This window comes from Passer montanus, unplaced genomic scaffold (genome assembly GCF_014805655.1).
Source record: "Passer montanus isolate IOZ18808 unplaced genomic scaffold, ASM1480565v1 scaffold27, whole genome shotgun sequence".
Taxonomy (NCBI): Eukaryota; Metazoa; Chordata; class Aves; order Passeriformes; family Passeridae; genus Passer; species Passer montanus.
Genome location: NW_024367372.1, coordinates 13,153,769 through 13,172,308, shown reverse-complemented (window position 1 = coordinate 13,172,308; position 18,540 = coordinate 13,153,769).

Sequence of the window (18,540 nt, the reverse complement as noted above, 5' to 3'; positions counted from 1 at the left end):
TTTGCAATAATTAATTGTCCAGACTTTGATTGGTGTCACATGGTCAGATAGATGGGGAAAAAAAAGAAAAAAAAAACAGCCAGAAAGGACTGAGGAAGTATTTTGAAGGATGGCTGGGGGGTATGTCTGCTGCTCAAGATACTGTGGTGTTGATGAATGGAAAATGCCTGCTGAACCGAATTGTACCAAGGAATTTCCAGAGCTTAACCTAGTCAAAATCAAACAGACATTTAGGAAAATTTTAAGTAATCATGACTGTAAGCAGAACAGGAGTAGCTAGCAGTCACCTCCTCTATTCCATTATTTGAGTGTGATTAACATTCCATTAAGGGATGACAAAATTGCAGAAACAGCTTTCTCTGCATTTAGCTCACAAGGTGAAGAGATGGTTTGCACTCTTGTTCCTCACAGCTAGATACAGTTGTGGAACAGTATGCTTGCCTGATTAAAGACTGTGGATTATAAAACTGCTGATCACTGTGGAGTAGCAAACTAAAATCCTATCACTGCTTCCAATTTGCCAAATACAGATAGTGACTTTTAAAACCTGTGAAGGACACATTTTTTTATTTAGAATTGTGTACATTAATAAAATAATTGTATTTGAAATGGCTAATTGTCATTAGCAAATTCAATTACCCTATCATACATAATCATTCTAATTATGCACTCAAATGGAGTACATGCTCACTAAATTGTTTAAATCTTATATCTGGCAAGGCCAAAGATATATTTAAGGTAGTACTTTCCTGTAATTCTTACTACATGTCTCATCTTCTACATTATATTAATTGTTTAAAACCAAGCTTCATTCTTTACCTCACAAGATAGTGAGAAAATTCTCCTATGAGCCTTTCTTCTAATTTCTTCAAACAATTTTTTGCTCTGTACCTAGTATTTTTTTTATTATTACTATAAAAATGTGAATGTTATCACTTGCTTGGCATCCCAGCATAACATGCTAGTTCCTTTTGATTTGGGCTGTCAAGATGAACAGTGGAAGATTTCCCTAAACTCAAACTATGGTTGGTGTGATGCAAATATGTAAATTACATATTTGGGTTTTTTCTCCCTTTGTTATAAAGCTGGTGGTTTAGCTTCACTGTCCCTTGTGTCTCTATCAAGCATTTTCCATCTTTATAAAAGTGCCTGTTTTCCAGTGCAGAGCCAAGGAATTTCTTTCCATTCTTTCCAGTTCATTTATCTTTCAAATCTTTCTGAAAGTCATAGGTATTCTGAATATATTAGAAATAAACATACCTGTGAGTCTGAATTTATAGTAATGGACAAATTAATGTTAGAACTAAATTCATCAGGCAAAAATTATTTCTGAATAATTTTATTCCTAACAGTGTGTGAGGGGTGGAGGAGTGGGGTCTTCAGTCTTGGTGTTTTTATAAAGCCACAACTCAGTGTTGCATTTATGTGGAACGTAATGCTTTCTATGAAGTATCTTAGTTCCTATTTTATATACAATAATCACAATTCAATACATACTCTTCAATGTATCCAGGAGAAAACATTGCTTTCTCTTTACACAAAATATATCTTTCTGTTGGAGAGCTTCATTGTGCAAAAAGCAAAACTGTTGGCCTCAGTCTTGTTTCCATGAATGCAGAAAATCTTTCCAATATTCTGGATTCAAGCCAGAAGTAGTTTGAATTTCTTATAAAAAACTTGTGTGGAGCATGGAAAGGGAGTTTAATGCAGAAGGTTCATTTATAGCATGGATTGCTGAGATGCACACATTAAGACAACTTAAGAATTCTGTAATTCTTGACATTTTGTAATTAGTAAAGTCAAGATGTGGAGATATTTTAATGTTGCAGTTAAAATTATATAAGTAAAATGGGACGAAATAATTGCATGTATAAATGAGCACTGTGGTCAACTGAATAATTTTGAACCTGGCTGTGAGTCCCTAGCTCTGTGCTGTATCAGGACTTTTTCTGTCAACTGTAGATGGAATATATCTCAGATACCAAATGGAGCAGATGTCTGTAAGTTATCTCTGATTCTTGAACCATGTGTACTACTATGAGTAAATGTTCCCATTAAATCAATCACAAGTTGATTAAAAACTTTTATTACTGAGCTTTGAATAGTACTGCACTGAACATAAGGACACAGAATGAGTACATTTTATTAAAAGCTGCATGAAGGGCAGAAAGAAACTGGTGTTTCTGAGACAGAAGAACTGTCCTTGACATTTCAGGGAACTGAATCTGTGATTGTAGATTAGATCATAATGAACTTTTTCACTACATCTAATCCAAAAGGAAGCATAGTAAGTAACTATACAAGTACATAAGAAAATACAGATTTTTATTCTGTAATTTAACTCAAGTGCTGGCTTTACCCACATCAGGTTTCCATTGTATCCTCAAGACCCCACGGATAGGGTTTATGCTGAGGAAGCATATCTGCAGGTGAAAATGCTGTCAAGAGACTTACAGTAGAGCTGAAAGGCTGTCTCATCCTCATCAACCTCCGAATGGTGTCTATTTTAGGCTAGCATTAGAAGGGGAGCAGGATAGACTTAGAAAAATTTTCATTGGCCTATGTTGACAATAAAGTCAACTGCCAGTAGAATGTAAAGGAAATGAAATCTTTATCTTTTGAAGTAACAAAATAAAGTGACAGAAGAAAAATTTAAGTGTGGAAAACCAGAACACAGAACATCTCTTAAGGAGAGCTGTTTTGGTCAAGATTCTCAATGTTTTTTTTTTTAACTGAGTCACTTTTTAAAATCAAATACCCCATTCAGATTCAAAATTCCTTTGAAAGATACTCTTTCTTCAACCCATATTTGGTTGTTCTTGACTTTTAGATATCTCACAGGAAAATACAAGCAAGTTATATCAGCACAGAAAGTTCTTGGGTTCATATTTGCAATTTGATCGAACAAAAGACACTGGAATGACTCCAGTTTGAAAAAAGGAAAAAAAAAAACCACTAGCTGAAAAATAACCCAATGAAGCAAATTTCATGTAAAAAATTTGCACATCTGAAAAATAAATATGGTGAGATGGATAGATCAGTTGTAATCAAATTATAACCAGCACAAATTAATACATGCAATTAACAGCAAATGAAGGAGGCTTTTTGTAATTGAGGTTGGTTCAGAGAAAATCTATTTCACCAAAACCTGAGATCCATGAGATTGATATGAGATGCACTCTTGTAAAGATATTTCATAGCTATGGCTCAAATACTAACAATGAATCTAAAAAAAATGGTGTTATCAAAATGTGATGAATAGTCATGAGAATCTAGTGAGCACAAAGATCAGTTTCCAGAGTCTTCCCATGATCATACAAATATGGGCAAAATAATTTGACTTAGTAAAGTCAAATACCTGTGATTTTGGTGTATTAGAGACAAAAGTCAGTCCCTCTGACAGCACAGAATATGTTCAAGATAAACAAAATGTTCTTGCTTTATTTCTGTAATGGGTAGGCTATAAAAAAATTAAATCCTAAGTTATTGTATAAATTTGTATAAATTTATTTTTTAGTGCTGGTGTATTTGACAGAGAAGGAAATATGTGGAGCTGCACTTGTTCTCCCACAAGCTGTCTATAACAGTTTCTAACTCACTGGTGATGAGGAGCCAATATTAAGACTCAGGCTCTGCGTCAGTCAGACTGTTGTTGTGTTGCTGGCTCTATGTTGAACACAAAAATCTCCTAAAAAAAAGGGAAAGAAGATTGGTTAAACCTGTTATCAGCAGTGAATGAGGAGTCTTCAAGATATACTGGGAGTTTACCTGAATTTTTATGATGCTATTGTTACTATTAACATCAGCTTTAATATTGGTATTAATATTGGTATAGATGTAACTATAAGGTCATGGAAGCAATTGAAAATCTTGCTGTTCATACTAGTTTTTGACTGAAGTTATTAAGACTTGTGTTGTTGAGTCTGAAGAGATGATGGTTCCACTTCTGGCATTCCCCCTGCTCATTTTATTGACAGTCCTGAAGAGATGATGATTCCACTTCTGGCATTCCCCTTGTATGTTTGATTTCCAGTCTGATTGCATCTGACATCTGTGGTGTGTGGCTTTACTGCATAAGGACCAATGGTTCTGGGAACAAGTTCAGTGCTTTTAACACAGGAGTGTGACTTCAAGGGAGGAATAAACAGCAGGAACAGATGAAGTGCTAAGTAGCCAACTTCTAAGACCGCTTTCTTGGAATAGTTTTAGCCATAAAAAATGAGTGCAGTGAACAAAATCACTAAAATAATAGAAGAGGTACTTCTCATTAGAATGAGCTTCAAAGATTTCTGTAAAATAAGATTGACTTTCTTCTTTCAAAAAGATATCAAGTACACGGCATCAAGGATAAGATCCTCTCCACAGCAATTGTATACATTGCTTTGATAGATTCTGGGGAGTGATGCTTTGAAGAATCTGGAGTTCAAAAGTTAAAAAAATTCTCTCATACTGTGATGTATAGCATTTTTATGACATTTAATAAGCTTTGCTTTGAGACATATTGCTTTTCTTGTCAATTATTTTTTTAATAGAAAATAGCATTTAATAATGGAAATAAGAAAGGGAAAAAAAAGTTAAACTAGGAGAAGAATGCTTACCTGTGGAATTCTTGGCTGAAAAATAACTTGGCTCTTCAGCTTGGAATCTGTCAACTTACTGATCAAAGATTTTACATTTTATATGGGGCAAATTGTTTCAGCTTTTCAAGCCTTAAGATTTCACCAGCAGTGAAGGGTTTGGAGTATATGTCTTATGAGGAGCAGCTGAGGGAGCTGCTGATTTAGCCTCAAGAAAAGGAAGTGAGGGGACCTTATCACTCTCTACAACTACCTGAAAGGAGGTTATAGCCAGGTGGGGGTTGGCCTTTTCTCCCAGGCAACCAGTGACAGGACAAGAGGAAACAGCACCAAGCTGTACCAGGGAAGGATTAGGTTGGCCATTAGGAAGAAGATCTTCACAGAAGAAACTCTTCACAAAAAGGGCAAGTCCATCATAATATGGACTCAAGGATCTCAGAGATCTTTTCCAAGATAATTGATTCTGTGATTCCTTTGTAAAGCTAGCAATATTTAATTTGAAGTGTACTTCTTGCAGTATTTCCGAACCCCTCATTTTAAGAGCTGCAATGCAGTAGTCTACTGAGTTTGCTATATAATTTTAGTAGGATGCAGTGCATATGGTGTCAATTTATCAATACTACCAGTATGTGGACATACTTGGTAAAAAAATTTGTCTTTCTTTTTCCCTGTTCCATGGATAGGAATTATTTCTGAAAGGGTAAAATAAAAATGTGATTTTCACAATATTGATTTTTTTAGTCTTCACAAAAGTAATATGATAATGAACATCACATTTTCAGAATTAGTAATATAAAGGTCTATGCAGGAGAAAAACTCAACAGGGACACATTGAAACATCTTGTTTTTAGCAGCAATATGGAAAGGACAATATGAAAGAGAAACATCAGGGCTGGACTTAACCACTCTTTATCATTTAGAGAACTCCATCTCATCTTACTTTTTAATGCTGAGAGCAATTTGTTTAACCAAGAATGATGTGCCGGGGCAAAGAACAGCAATCTTACAGTATCAGTCCTGTCATTATGAGGACATCATTCTGCTCTCCACCTTTCTCAAAGCAAAACAGTTAAATGAAAAAACAGAAGGTATTTTAATAATATACTATAGACAGACTGAGCAATACTACAGATTTTCCAAATGCCAGAAGTACATTCTATAGGGAAACATGTCAGTATCAAAATAAGATTAATTTTCTTTGAGCACGGTCTTTTCCCTTGAGAAAATAAAACAATGTGATTGATATTGATTCAAAAGCATGTTCCTTTTGAATAACATTTGAAAGTTAGAGCTTCAATGGCATGTGTAATTAATCAGAAGAATAAAGTAAAATTTTGAATGGAAGATCTTCATGCAGCTGGGAAGAAACAGAAAAGGCATTTCTTCATATAGGACAATGTATTTTATAAAAGCCTTTGTTTAACAAACAGATCCGAGCAAATGATTCACAGCATTTAATTTATTTGACAAGTTCATTTTCTTTTCTCTTTCATCATGAACTGAAACAGAGGCATATTTTTTTGTTTTGGAAAAAGTATTTTTTAATTTTTTATTATTATTTAATTTTTTAAACTCTACCAATAATTAGAAGTTTTCATGAAGTGCAAAAACTGTATTTTTTATACTCTGATATTTCCATATTAACTTATGATTGTATCTTATAAATTACATCATATTCTTTCTGTTCTGTGACTTTTTTAAGAGATCTCAGAGATGTCTGTAGTCCTTTGTTTTGAGCAATATCCCATGTTGACTTAATATAGTTAATTTCAATGCAAGTGCTCCCATATGCAAGGGTTTAACATTTATTGTGTGAGATTACAGTGTAAAACTTCAAGTGTGGCGACTGGGCCTTATCCAATGGAAATCAGTGAGAGTTTTTACCGTTGATTTCAGTGGCAGTAGATCACTGTTCCTATAAGCATCTTGATGAGTGAAACCCTAAGTGCATAAATGTACGTGGGTTGTGATGACAGACGGGCTGTGAAGAGAGTTGAACAAATGTTTAACAGGATTTTTATTAGGAGTCAGATTGATTAACTGCCTAGAGTGACCTGAAGTTTCATTTGGTTAAGATTTTTTCTTAAGTCCTTTGTAAACTTGATGCTTACTATTCTACACCATCACTCAGATTCATTGTTCTTCAGAAGAGATGAAACTGTGAAACAGGAAAATCTCCTTCAGCATGTGACCAGAAGAGTCCTGATTCCAGGAAATTTGTCAGTCTCTCTTATCACACAACACAGTTAAGTGTCTGGGTATGAGGGCTCTTTGAAAGGAAGAAGCATTTTTTTTTCCCACACAGAATGATATCTGCCCATATTTTATAATACCACTGGAAAAAGACAATCTAGCCATTAGTTTTTTTGGAACGCCTTGCTCTTCCCAATTCACTAGGAGATGCTTCTACTGTTCATGTAACATTTCTCTTTTTTTGGGTTTGGATAATAATAAGGGGATAATGTCTTACCCAAAGTACTGTGCACTGGCTAGGTAGATAGCAAAGAATTTTCTTCCAGGAAGACTGGACGAATTCTAGCAGACCACTTTGCTATGTGTGATTTTAATATACATTTGAATCTTCAGAAAACCATGAAATTCTGGGTTAAATTTTTGCATGGATTTCAAAAAGAAAAACAAGCTGTTTTTCTTTTTAAAAATCCAAGAAAAGAAAATCCAAATTCAAAAATTTTCTTGTACCCAGAAAACAAGGTACAAGATTAAATAGTACTAAATATTACTTATTATCATGCAGTATCTTCTTAAGGATGATTTTATTCTGTTCATTTCATTGGCAGAGATTTAAGTATAACTTTCTGATGGTTTTGTGTGAGGCCTACAGTGACACATACCTGAAACACCTACTGGCAGAATTGGAGTGCACTGGTGTCACACAGTGAAGTACCTTCCACTGCACCTCTCTAACAAATCACTGATTTTCTCTAAATGCCATAAAAATTTGAGTTGCTTACAAAGTTTGAAAGAATCAAAAATGTGACTTAATCATGCAAATTAATAGGATTATGTAAATCCCATAGTTCTATTTATGCCACTTGAATGTGAGCAGAAAGTTTAACACAATTAGATTTATAAAATAATGTTTCTTGGTGGCTTTTTCAGAGACTGTCACTGAAAAAGATTGTGTGTGAGTGACACATCATGTGCCAGGAGACTTATTTTACTGGTATTTACACCACTTCTTTAGATAAATCAAAAGAGGCTGCTCTGAAACCTTCTATGGACACACATTAATTTATTCTTCATTTTCAAGAAAGGCACCTATATGCTGCATGATATAGGTCAGCTGGACTTTCTCCAATTTCATGTCATTCTTGTCTTAGAGATTAAGTTCTAAAGAGTCTTACTGGAAAACATGAAGTGCTTCAGTAGAGACCAATCTCAGAATCTGGGAGAAGAATATTTACTTTTTTTCTCCCTTCCACTTTATCCTTATGCCTCAGATTAGTATCATGACCTGTATTTTAAAGCACATTTTTTTTCAGGTGGAGTCAAAATATGAGTTATAGACTGCATTGATTTACCTGAATAAACAATCAGGAAACAGCATTTTATCTAAATACTCTTATGATACCAAAAGGGTTGTCATTAAACCACAGAATGGAATAACAAGAACCCGAAGACATATTTTCCCCAACTCTTTGAAAGAGAAAAAGCATTCTAAAATTATTTAATCATCCTTGGAAACTTGAGTCTAATCAAAACTACTGATATGTAATGAGATCAGCTCAGTTGGTTAGAGCATGGTCCAAGTGAGAGCAAGGTTGTGGTTTAGATCCATGCATGGGCCATTCACTTAGGAGCTGGACTCAATGATCCTTCTGGGTCCCTTTCAATGGAGAATATTCTGTGGTCTGTCACCTTTTTCTCTAAGTAGCTGTTTGCAGAACTTCTCTCTCCTCAAAGTTACAAGTGCATTCCTAATAGCTTTTCAGACATTTTGCAGCTAATTGGATTAGTCTTTTCATGGTCAACAAAGATTTCAGACTGAGAAATCAGTCCCTACTATGTCAAATATTATGGATACTCTCATCATGATACCTTAGTGTTAACAGATCCAGCTACAACATTATGAGAGGTTGTCCTGTCTTTTCAATAGCAGAGGCACTTTGGTGGCAGCATAACCTGAAACCCTCATCTTTTTTCTATGTAGATCCAAACCTCATTATTACCTTCACTACTAGGAAGTTCATTGTGTATAACTGGCTGCATGTGTAGTCAACTGTGAATGATTTCCATTAGATTTGAAGTTCAAACTGCTGCTGCAATTCTCATTCCCACTTGAGTAACAAAAACTGAATCTGTGTTTAAAATACAAATACACTTAATCTAATTGCAAAGTACAAACTATTTTTTATTATTGTGTAATCTCTCTTGATCTGTTGTGAATCTCTCATTGACAAATGGCATATTCAGTTTGCCAGACCAGTGTTATAAACTTTTCCTGGTCTATTTTCAGACAGGTAGCTTTTCATAGTAAGACAGAAATTTCCAGTACTGGCATCTTTTTGTTGTTTTTGTTTTTCTGCAACTAAAAGAAGACTAAGGATTTACAGAAAAGGAACAAAAGTACTGCAAATATTTTTATTTAACTAAAATAATATCAAGATTCTTACTTCACTTCCTACTTTGCAGAAGTTGTATTTCCAGCTACTATTATAAATTATTTCTATGTCTTAAGCAAAAAGAGATATGTTTTATTGATTGTGCTATGGTATGCACAGTCATAGCATTCTTTAAAATAAAGATTATTTAAATTGACCTGTGTAAGAGCTGTACTATAGTTAAGCGCTAATGGCGTTTAACAAGGTAACATTTGAGCAGTTTGAATTGAATTGTCCTGAACATGTTTAAATCAAATAATTTCAGGTTTATGTAGTTTTAATAAGAAATTTGCCTGCTAGCTACAACAGGGAATTGTAACTCAACAGTATTTTTAGATTTTGTTCTCAGTGGCAAGTACTCTGTTTCCAGCCTAATTTCACTTTTACATCTCAGCTGTTGTTTCTGTGTGAAATCACTATATTAAAAACTTGCTACAGTCTTAAGTGTATCATGAGAATTAATGCTTGGAAAAGAGATATTCTCTGTTGACTGATCAATGTATGTTTATTCACTCAGTAGCAAAAACACAGCTAATGAAAGAGAAATTCTGCTGAGTTCCTAAGGGGTTGCTGTCCTGGAGCCAGAGAGAGAGTAGGAGCCCTGCCATTGGCATCCACATGTTCAGCAGATCAGACTCTGGCAGCAGGAGGACCCCTGTGACAGCTCAAAGGAAAATTCTGCATCTCTGCTGAATACCATGCTGAAAAGCAATATAATCTTAAAGACTTGTTTATGGTGGGGTTTTTTTGCTCCAGATATAGAAAGTCTATAAGAACAATCTATTTTGATCAGGCTGTCAAAATTTTATGCCATAGTATTTGACCTTGAGATCTATATGAAGAAAACCTGAGATGTATCTCTTCTTAAAATGCTGTTGGCAAATTTCTCATTTCAAATAACTGACAGGGTACTTCACAATCATTTGTTTTTATCTGCTTATACATTTTATCTCTCTATGTATGTTATCTCTTTTAGTTTTAGATGCCAAAAGAACCAGCTTGACTGATTAGATGGAAAGCTTAAAATATACAGCTTGAATGCCTTTCATCAAAATTATTTGATATCTTCTCACTTTCTTCACAAGGAAAGCTTTTACCAAAAGCAGGTCAACCATCTTTATGTTCCAGTTTGAATGGCTGGAATGGCTGGTCACATTATTTCTTTGTAATGCTTTATTTAACACTCTCCTTCCTTCTTCCTTTCCAAAATTATTATGCCATACTGTTGAAGCACCTGCCATGTAGATTTCATTTCAGTGTTGGGTGAAAATAGTTCTAGTTCTGTGAAATGATTCATACATGCACACAGTTTTTCAAGCACAAAAGATTTCTTCGAAATTAAAAGTTTTATATGACTGTAACCTCTCATTGCAATGAAATATTACTCAATCAGGAAGAAAACAAATCTATCTTTCTCTTTATTTCTGAAATTATTTCTCAGAGTTCACATTGCTGGCACAACTGTACTTAAACATAAGCAAACCATAGGCTGAGCCCTAATTATTATTCAAAATCAAGTAATGAGATCCTTTACAGCATATACAGCAAATAAGTGCATGTGAAAAGAAATGCCTGGGAAGTTTTCAGTGCTGAAGATTTTGTTAGTATTTGCATAAATACCTTAATATAAAACAAACAACAAAAATTTATAACATCTGTTCCAAGAAAAGTATGGTTTGGGATTTTTTTGTATTTTTTTGTGTTTTGGTTTTTTTTATTTTTTTTTTTTTTTGTTTTGTTTTGTTTTGTTTCATTTAGTTTAGTTTTATTTCTTATTCATCCTTTTTTTTTGTTTTGTTTTGTTTTGTTTTGTTTAATTTAGTTTAGTTTAGTTTTATTTCTTATTAATCTTTCAGTATTATTGTGACTGGAGAAAATGTATGTTTTATTTGAAGGCAACTTCAGTGTCCATTGCTTATATTTGAAGGAAAAAATATAACTACTGATTCTACTGACCTTGAACAAAACTTATTTATACCTACCTCCTAACTAATCATTTAAGCAAGGCCCAGGTTTGGAGCACAATTCCTCTTTAAATCTAATCCTAAATGTCCAAGCTGCTACCTTGAAATCAGGCTAAGCTGAGACATGTATTTCTTCCCAGTGAGCTTCTTATCTTCAAGTCTGTAATTTCATATATGTCTGTATGTTCTGCTTGAAGTAACATTCACATCATAAAGGAATTTATTTTAACCTCTATATTCACAGTGGGGGACCGATTTGCTGTGTTGTAGGGCACAACAGTTTACAACAGCAAATCCAAAACAAGGGATTGTCTGGGCATTTGTTCCTAAGAGATCTTTAGTTGACTGGATTATCTTGTATTAGAGTTTTGAGTCAGACTGTGAAATGACAGAGCTGGCAGAATAGAGCCAGAGGCACCAGGAATACCTTAAATAACTGGGGCCACTTCAAAGCTAACATCATCCTACAAATAAACTTAATGAGATGATGTGCCTAAGGAATCAGGGATTTTTTTTAAGTACTTGATTGACACTTCATTGAAAGTAATTTTTCTAGATCTCAGCCAACTGCAAGTTTTTACTTTTTAGTTTCTCTTTCTCTAATTCTTCTCAGATTGAAGATTACTGAAAACCACTATTAGAACACATATATCCAAATATAGTTGGCTGATTAAAAAGTACTTTAATAAATCATGGCTTATACAGTAAAACTATTTGGCTTACAACTATTTTAAACATATTCAAATAAAACAAAAAATTACTTTCAAGTAGCAACATACACTGAAATTTTGAGAAATCCCAGTTTGCACAAGGAAGAACTTTGAGAAGCCTGAGAAACAAAAAAAGTGTTATTACAGTTACAGGATAATACAATTGTAAATATTTGTCTTAGTATAGGATACCTTTTATTGTAAGACATGAATGTGTTTTCATCATAGAGTTATTCAGTACCGACACTTCCATTTTACACAGAATTTGCTCTATATGCATAGTAATTGAGGAGAATATGAGAAATAATTTTACTAGCCCTTGAAAGGACGTAGGAAGGAGAAGAATATTTTCTTCTTCCAGGAGGTGTCAGAAAGCACCCAGAGAACACACACAGCACAGTTTTTCTGTTTATTCCTGAATAATACTGAATTTACTGTGCACAGACATACAGTAGTAGAGAGTATGTAGATTCTAGCTTTTGTCAGACATCCATGAGAGCAGGATTTCTGAATGTCCAGTATCTGGATAGGAGGTTCCTATCTGCAAATGTTCATAGAGGAACAATTATTCACCTGAAAAAACAGGATAGGTCTGGGAAAAATGAATGTTTGTTTTATGTCTGTGAGAGCCAAGTCACATACAAAGCATGACTGAAATCAGAATGGTCAGCACAAACATAAACCATGACTACTACGTTTCCAAATAAAAACCTGTCAGTGCAAAGTTAAAACTGATCGTGTGTGGAAAGGTGACTAATAAAAAATAAAGGAGAATGAAAATAATTCCTTAAAAATCTCATTGGGAAGGGAAAAGAATGTGTAGCTCAGTGAGATGCTGTGACTAAGGACACTGCCTGAAACACTGGAACAGCAGATTCCTGAGGATTATAACCTACTAATGAATGAAACTGGAATATGATAACATGTTTTTACATCCTAAACCAATATTACCATTATCCAGCTGAGAACTCTGGCATCCACACACAGCACTGGAATCAGACTTGCTAACTAGAAACAGGCTTATTTGTAGGACGTGATTAAAGTCTGCAAGGTGGATTGTAAATGAACAGATCTAACTCCACAGAAATGTCTTTAAACAGCAAATATGGCTGAAAAGTGCAGAGAAATGCTCAAAGCAGTGATCAGAGAAAGTGCACATAATTAAAATAAGAAAGTCCAGACAAAAGACACAACAGATGAAAAAGAAATAGAATGCTTGCCAGTTTCATTTTTATAATATACAATGTCAACTATGGGAAAGGTAAAATTAAGTGCACTTAGTTCACAGGAAATTTTATAAATTATATGGAGAATATAATCAAATCCTACTTTCAAGACGGAAAATGGAAACAAACTTCAATATACAGGGTGTTAGGACCCAGAGACATCTAACTAAGAAAATGGGCATTTGAAATAATGCTGAAAACTCTTATGTGGAGGAACATAATTTTAGTAAAGCTGAACCGCTTCAAAGTGTTGTGCTGTAGAAGTGAGTTGCCAATCATGCAATACCATAATGCAGATATTACCTCAACAGTTAATTTAATTCCAGCTGGATGGTGAACCCCTTTGCAATGCAATCCAGACACAGTTACAAAGAGAAAATCTTGCCTAGAGTAATCTGATCAGGTGATGTGGATGTGTGACAAAATTGCTCTGAGAGTCCTGAGTGAAAACCTATTGTTGATAAGAAAACTTTAAAAAGCAAAATAGTATGATTAAGAGATCTTATTAGGCAAAGCAGAATTAAACCACAGAAACAGATGTTTCAGTATAGTGCTAAACCAGAATTTTCATAGCAGTTAGTTCAGTTGAAGCTTTTAATTCAATATGTAGGATATATTTCAAAAAGCTGAAAACACAGAGGCTGGACCAGGACCAAAAAATTCCATAAATTTATTGGAAAGAGGACAAGTAGTTTCAACATCTCTTTGATTATTAGTATCTTAGTACTACATCCTACCTTTCTCTGATGGCATGTGCTTATAGTGAGGAATTTCACCTTCTTTCCTTGTGAGACACAAGAGCTCATTGTTCTGAGCTGTAAGCTCATGGGAGGATCAAAGGCAGCCCCTCGGCAAGACCCAGCTGGGAAGGGAAGAATTCAGGTTTGTTTCTTCTTTTGTTCTTTTGGGAGTTTCTTCTGCTCCCAACAAAATTCCTCTGTGTTTGTTTCTAGCTGACTATAGATAACATATCTATGTGCTATTAAGCCACACAAAACTGAGTTACGATAAAGACTAAAATGAGAGTTGCACTTCTTCCTCCAGATGCCCAAAGTTACACCTGTTATAACAGATTCCATATATTTATTTTAAACACATAGTCAAAATATTTAAATCTGTTATGCTGGAGAGCAGTAAAGAGAAGTATTGCAAAAATCTTTGACATATCTCAGCAGCTGTTATTAATTAATATCTTTTAATATCTCTTTTCTAGTAGGTATCTATTTTCACATATTTAGACATTTAGACACATATTTAGACACATATTTACATACCTTTGAAAAACTTGTAGCTTTCAGAAATATACAATAAGACTGAATTTATTTATTTGAGGAGGAAAGTTAAAGGACTTGAAGTTCTTACACAGATTTTACTTAAACTGCTCGTATCAGCTTTCTGATTTTACTTCTTTCTGTACATTCCTATCAGCATACGTGTTACTCTGGGTGTGAGAGTACACTTGTTTCATATATCTGGATTTTTTTTTCTAATTTTACATTTGAATTCAGAACTGTGAAATTTTATTGGATTCCTCCTTTATTTTCATACTTCCATCTTGTTAAGCAGACTATTGGGTACTATTTTCATCGTTGTTTTTCTGACCTCTTATTTTGGTCTCTATTGTCAGGAAAATCTATATAATGTTAGTTTATTGTTGTTAATAAGCCATTTGGTGCCTATAATGTAGCTGTAGCCAAATCAACTATAAAGAAGCAGGACTAAAATGTTATTTCATTCCAGAGTGGTTATGTATAGGATGCTACAAGGTCAGCACTGGGTCTCAATGAATTCACTATTTTCAATGAAGAATTAAATGATGAATAGTCTTACTGCCTTTGCAGATAATAAACTGTGAGAAAATGTATGAACAATGAAGAGTGGAATTGGAATCCAATCTATATATACAGAAACAGCTTGAAAATGGTTGGAAAAAACTTCAAGTTCCGAGACAATAGTTTGTAAGGACGAGGTAACTAGAAAGCAAATTAAGTTCTTAAGTTAGTTACATTATGAACTAGATTATGAGTTTATGAGTTAAAGAAGAATCAAAAACTCTATGCTCTTGTGAAGCAGGTAAACTTCACTGAAGATTTGGGGAGGGGATAAAAAAAGAAAAAAAACAAATCTCTGCAGAACAAGAAAAGTAGAAATAAAAACCAAAATATTCAATATTGTTATCATGTCCACTTTTGGGCCCTTCATTACAAGAAGATATGCATTGACCTGAGCTAATACAGAGAAAAATAACAAAAATTGAGAAACTTTGCAAACATGACACTTGTAGAAAGATTGAAAATATATGTTCACTTGTTTCAAAAACAATTAATAATGAAAAAAATCTTCAAGGACAAAAAAGTCTAAAGAAAAATGAATGGTACATTCTCTACCTGTGGCACAAAGAAGTAAAATAAATTAGTAATTTTCCTGATTACATATTTTTTAAATAAGATAATATCAAAGGTGTTTAAGAAAAAGTAGTTTACTGTCTGTAAAGATTATTTTTTATAGAGTTTAATCGCATCCTGAGCAATAAGGAGGAAAAGAACATTTTTTTTCACAGCACTTGCACAGAACTCCTCCATATTACAGCAAAGGGTGTGGCTGAGACAAGGTGGGTTTTTTCAGTTGTCTCATGTGTAGACAAGAGAGGTTGAGTGGAGAAATATCAGAGAATTTACTCTACAGATTAAAAGTCTGAAACAAGAGGAGGTCATGCTGTGAACAGAGCTTTGAAAGTGAAGACAAGACACTTGGACTTCATATAAAAATGAAGAGCAAGCTTAGAAAAGTATACAAATCTATGTCATGGTGTATGTCCTTTGTAGGCTTTCTAATTTTTTTTTTTGCTAGTATATCCTTTAGTTAATGTAAAATCACCACTTAGAATCTTGTCAAGTTGATAAAGTGTTTTACTATGTCTTCTCAGCAGCTGTTTCTGTTTCTGGGTACATTACTTACATATTCCCTCTTGTCTTGTCATGCAGTTTTTACCTCTTTTTGTCCTTTGTTTTAGACAGATTTATTCCTCCTTTTCCCGGAAGTGTTGTTGGGGAGCTGATGTTTACCTTGACTTTCTTAGCACTGTTCTACACATTTTAATTTATCCAAATTGCATGTTTATATGGCTACAAAGTGGCAAGTTATTCTTGCTGGCAGATGTTAGCATTTATTATTGATAGCAGCTTTCAGATTGTGTAGCACCTAGAAAGTGTTCCACTCTCTTTTTCTCAAATGCTGATTGGCTATTCAGTTTTGTTGTTTATCTTCTGAGGAAGAAGATGAGTACCAGTTTTCATCCATTTTGTTTTCTATTGTGCTTTACCTTTTTTTCTTAATTTAATGCCACCTTTTACTTAGATGCCAAGTTCTGTATTATAGACCATAATATCAATCATCACATGGAAAACTTCAAGATATTTTATCTTTATAGGGAAATAAGTTCTATTAATTATGAAAACATAGTAGTACAATTTTTCAGTATTTCTTTTGGCAGCTAAAGACTTGGTGGAGAGTTGACAGGCAAGTTTTGTGTTGTTATGCAGACATGCTTCAAGACATTGCCAAAATCTTGAGATAACTACAGGCTTGTTCACTTATCATTTCAGGAATAGCTTATGTGCAGACATACCTTTTCTAATTGAAATATCTGAAAAATAATTGTGGCTTTTAATATATTGACTGTTTTTCTGCTTTTTAGAACTCAGTGCTGTTCTTCACAAGGGGCAGTTGCCTGACCTGAGGGAATCAGAACAATATTATTTTCAGTAATAGTGAACTTCTTCCTAAGAATTCCTGGCCAGAAACAAGAGTTTTAAGAGATCTTACACACACATTTATTGACAGACACAGTTTGAAATCATAGATGTAATTTAGTGAATTAGAGACTTAAGTACACAGTTTTTCTTCCAGAAATTAAGATATCAGAACCTTGTTTTCATGTAGGTTTGCAATAGGATGTTGTTATTTTCCATAGACTATTTATTAGGCTGTCTACCTTCCTGTGTTTAATTTTACTGTAAGAAATTAAGAAAGGATTTTGGTTTCTGTTTTCCCCTGGTTCTTCTCCTTTGATCCAACTTGATTAGCAGAAGAAGCAGTTAAACTTCTTCCATGGAAAGTGATTCAAAAAACCCCAACAAAACCAATGAATATTAAATGAAACAAAAAAGAGGAATCTTTAAAATTATTGTTCTAATAACTACTAAAATAAATGTAAAATACATGAGGAAAGAATTGGTTACAAAGCTATTTCAAAATCCATGAATTGTTACGTGAGCTTTTTTTAAGTTATGAATGAACCAAAATATAAAATGTCCTTGTAACTCTCTCCACTCCCCTCAGGATCTCTTATGCCATTGTCTTTAGTGCAATCCTTGGTTGTGCCTACAAGTGGGTAGTCATCAAAAATCCTGAGAGCAGCTACATGCTACTGTGTCTGCAACAGAAGAATTGCAGACTCAGGACTGAGTCTTGTCCACACTGCCTCAAGAGGTGCAAGCTTAGATTCAAGGTCAGTATTATCACTGACAAAGCAGAGATTAACAAAGAGCGGCAAAAATTACAGGGAAGGCAACTTTCTACCTCAGAGATAAAACAGGCTGGAATCCCCTCCAGATACTGATGGAATTTCTGTCTGACTCCAAAGCAGTGGCAGATTTCTTCTTCCAGAAACAAATTACTTCAGCTAGTTTAAGGGACTGAGACTTCATTAGATCCTTGGACCCAGTTATCTCCTCCTCACCTCTACTTACCTCTTCCTTCTATCCATTGCTTTTATTGTGGCTTGAGAGAAACACCCTCCAGATAGCCTGCTGCTGCAGTAAAGTGCACACATCCCAGCAGTCTCTTTAGTGCTTCTTCAATATAGCCCTGCTGTGACAGGAGGGTTTTACTTGGGATAAGCAAAGCAGCAGTGTATGACAGAAGGCCAAAGGTGCAGTCAGTCTTCAATCAAGAATATTGATTATGACACTGATTTATTTTTTCTGTCCAGAATTCCTTGGAAAAATAGCTAAAGTTCTTCTCATTATCAAAGCCTCAGTAACAGGACATCTCACCTTCTGTTCAAATTCTAAACTCATAGCAAAAACTATAAATATAAACTGCAAAAAGGTCTGCTTAGAGAAGACAGATGCATTACCAGTGTTTCAAATGGAGGTGGGGCAGTAAATATTAGCCAAAAAAGCATAATCCAGACTCAGTTTAGAGGTTTTTACAAAGCAAATTAACTCAGTGAAGTTCTGTCAATTGTTAGTGCAAGCATCCAGAGGTAAAACAGAAAATAATTCTTCCCCCACATGCAGCTTTCCCTTTGAAAGGTTATCAACTGGAAAGACATGTTCACAGATACTTTTGACCCTCATGTGCTTTCACACATTTTTGAAAACACAGAGGAATCACAATAAAAATGCAACTCATATTGAACAAGACAGTAATTAGAT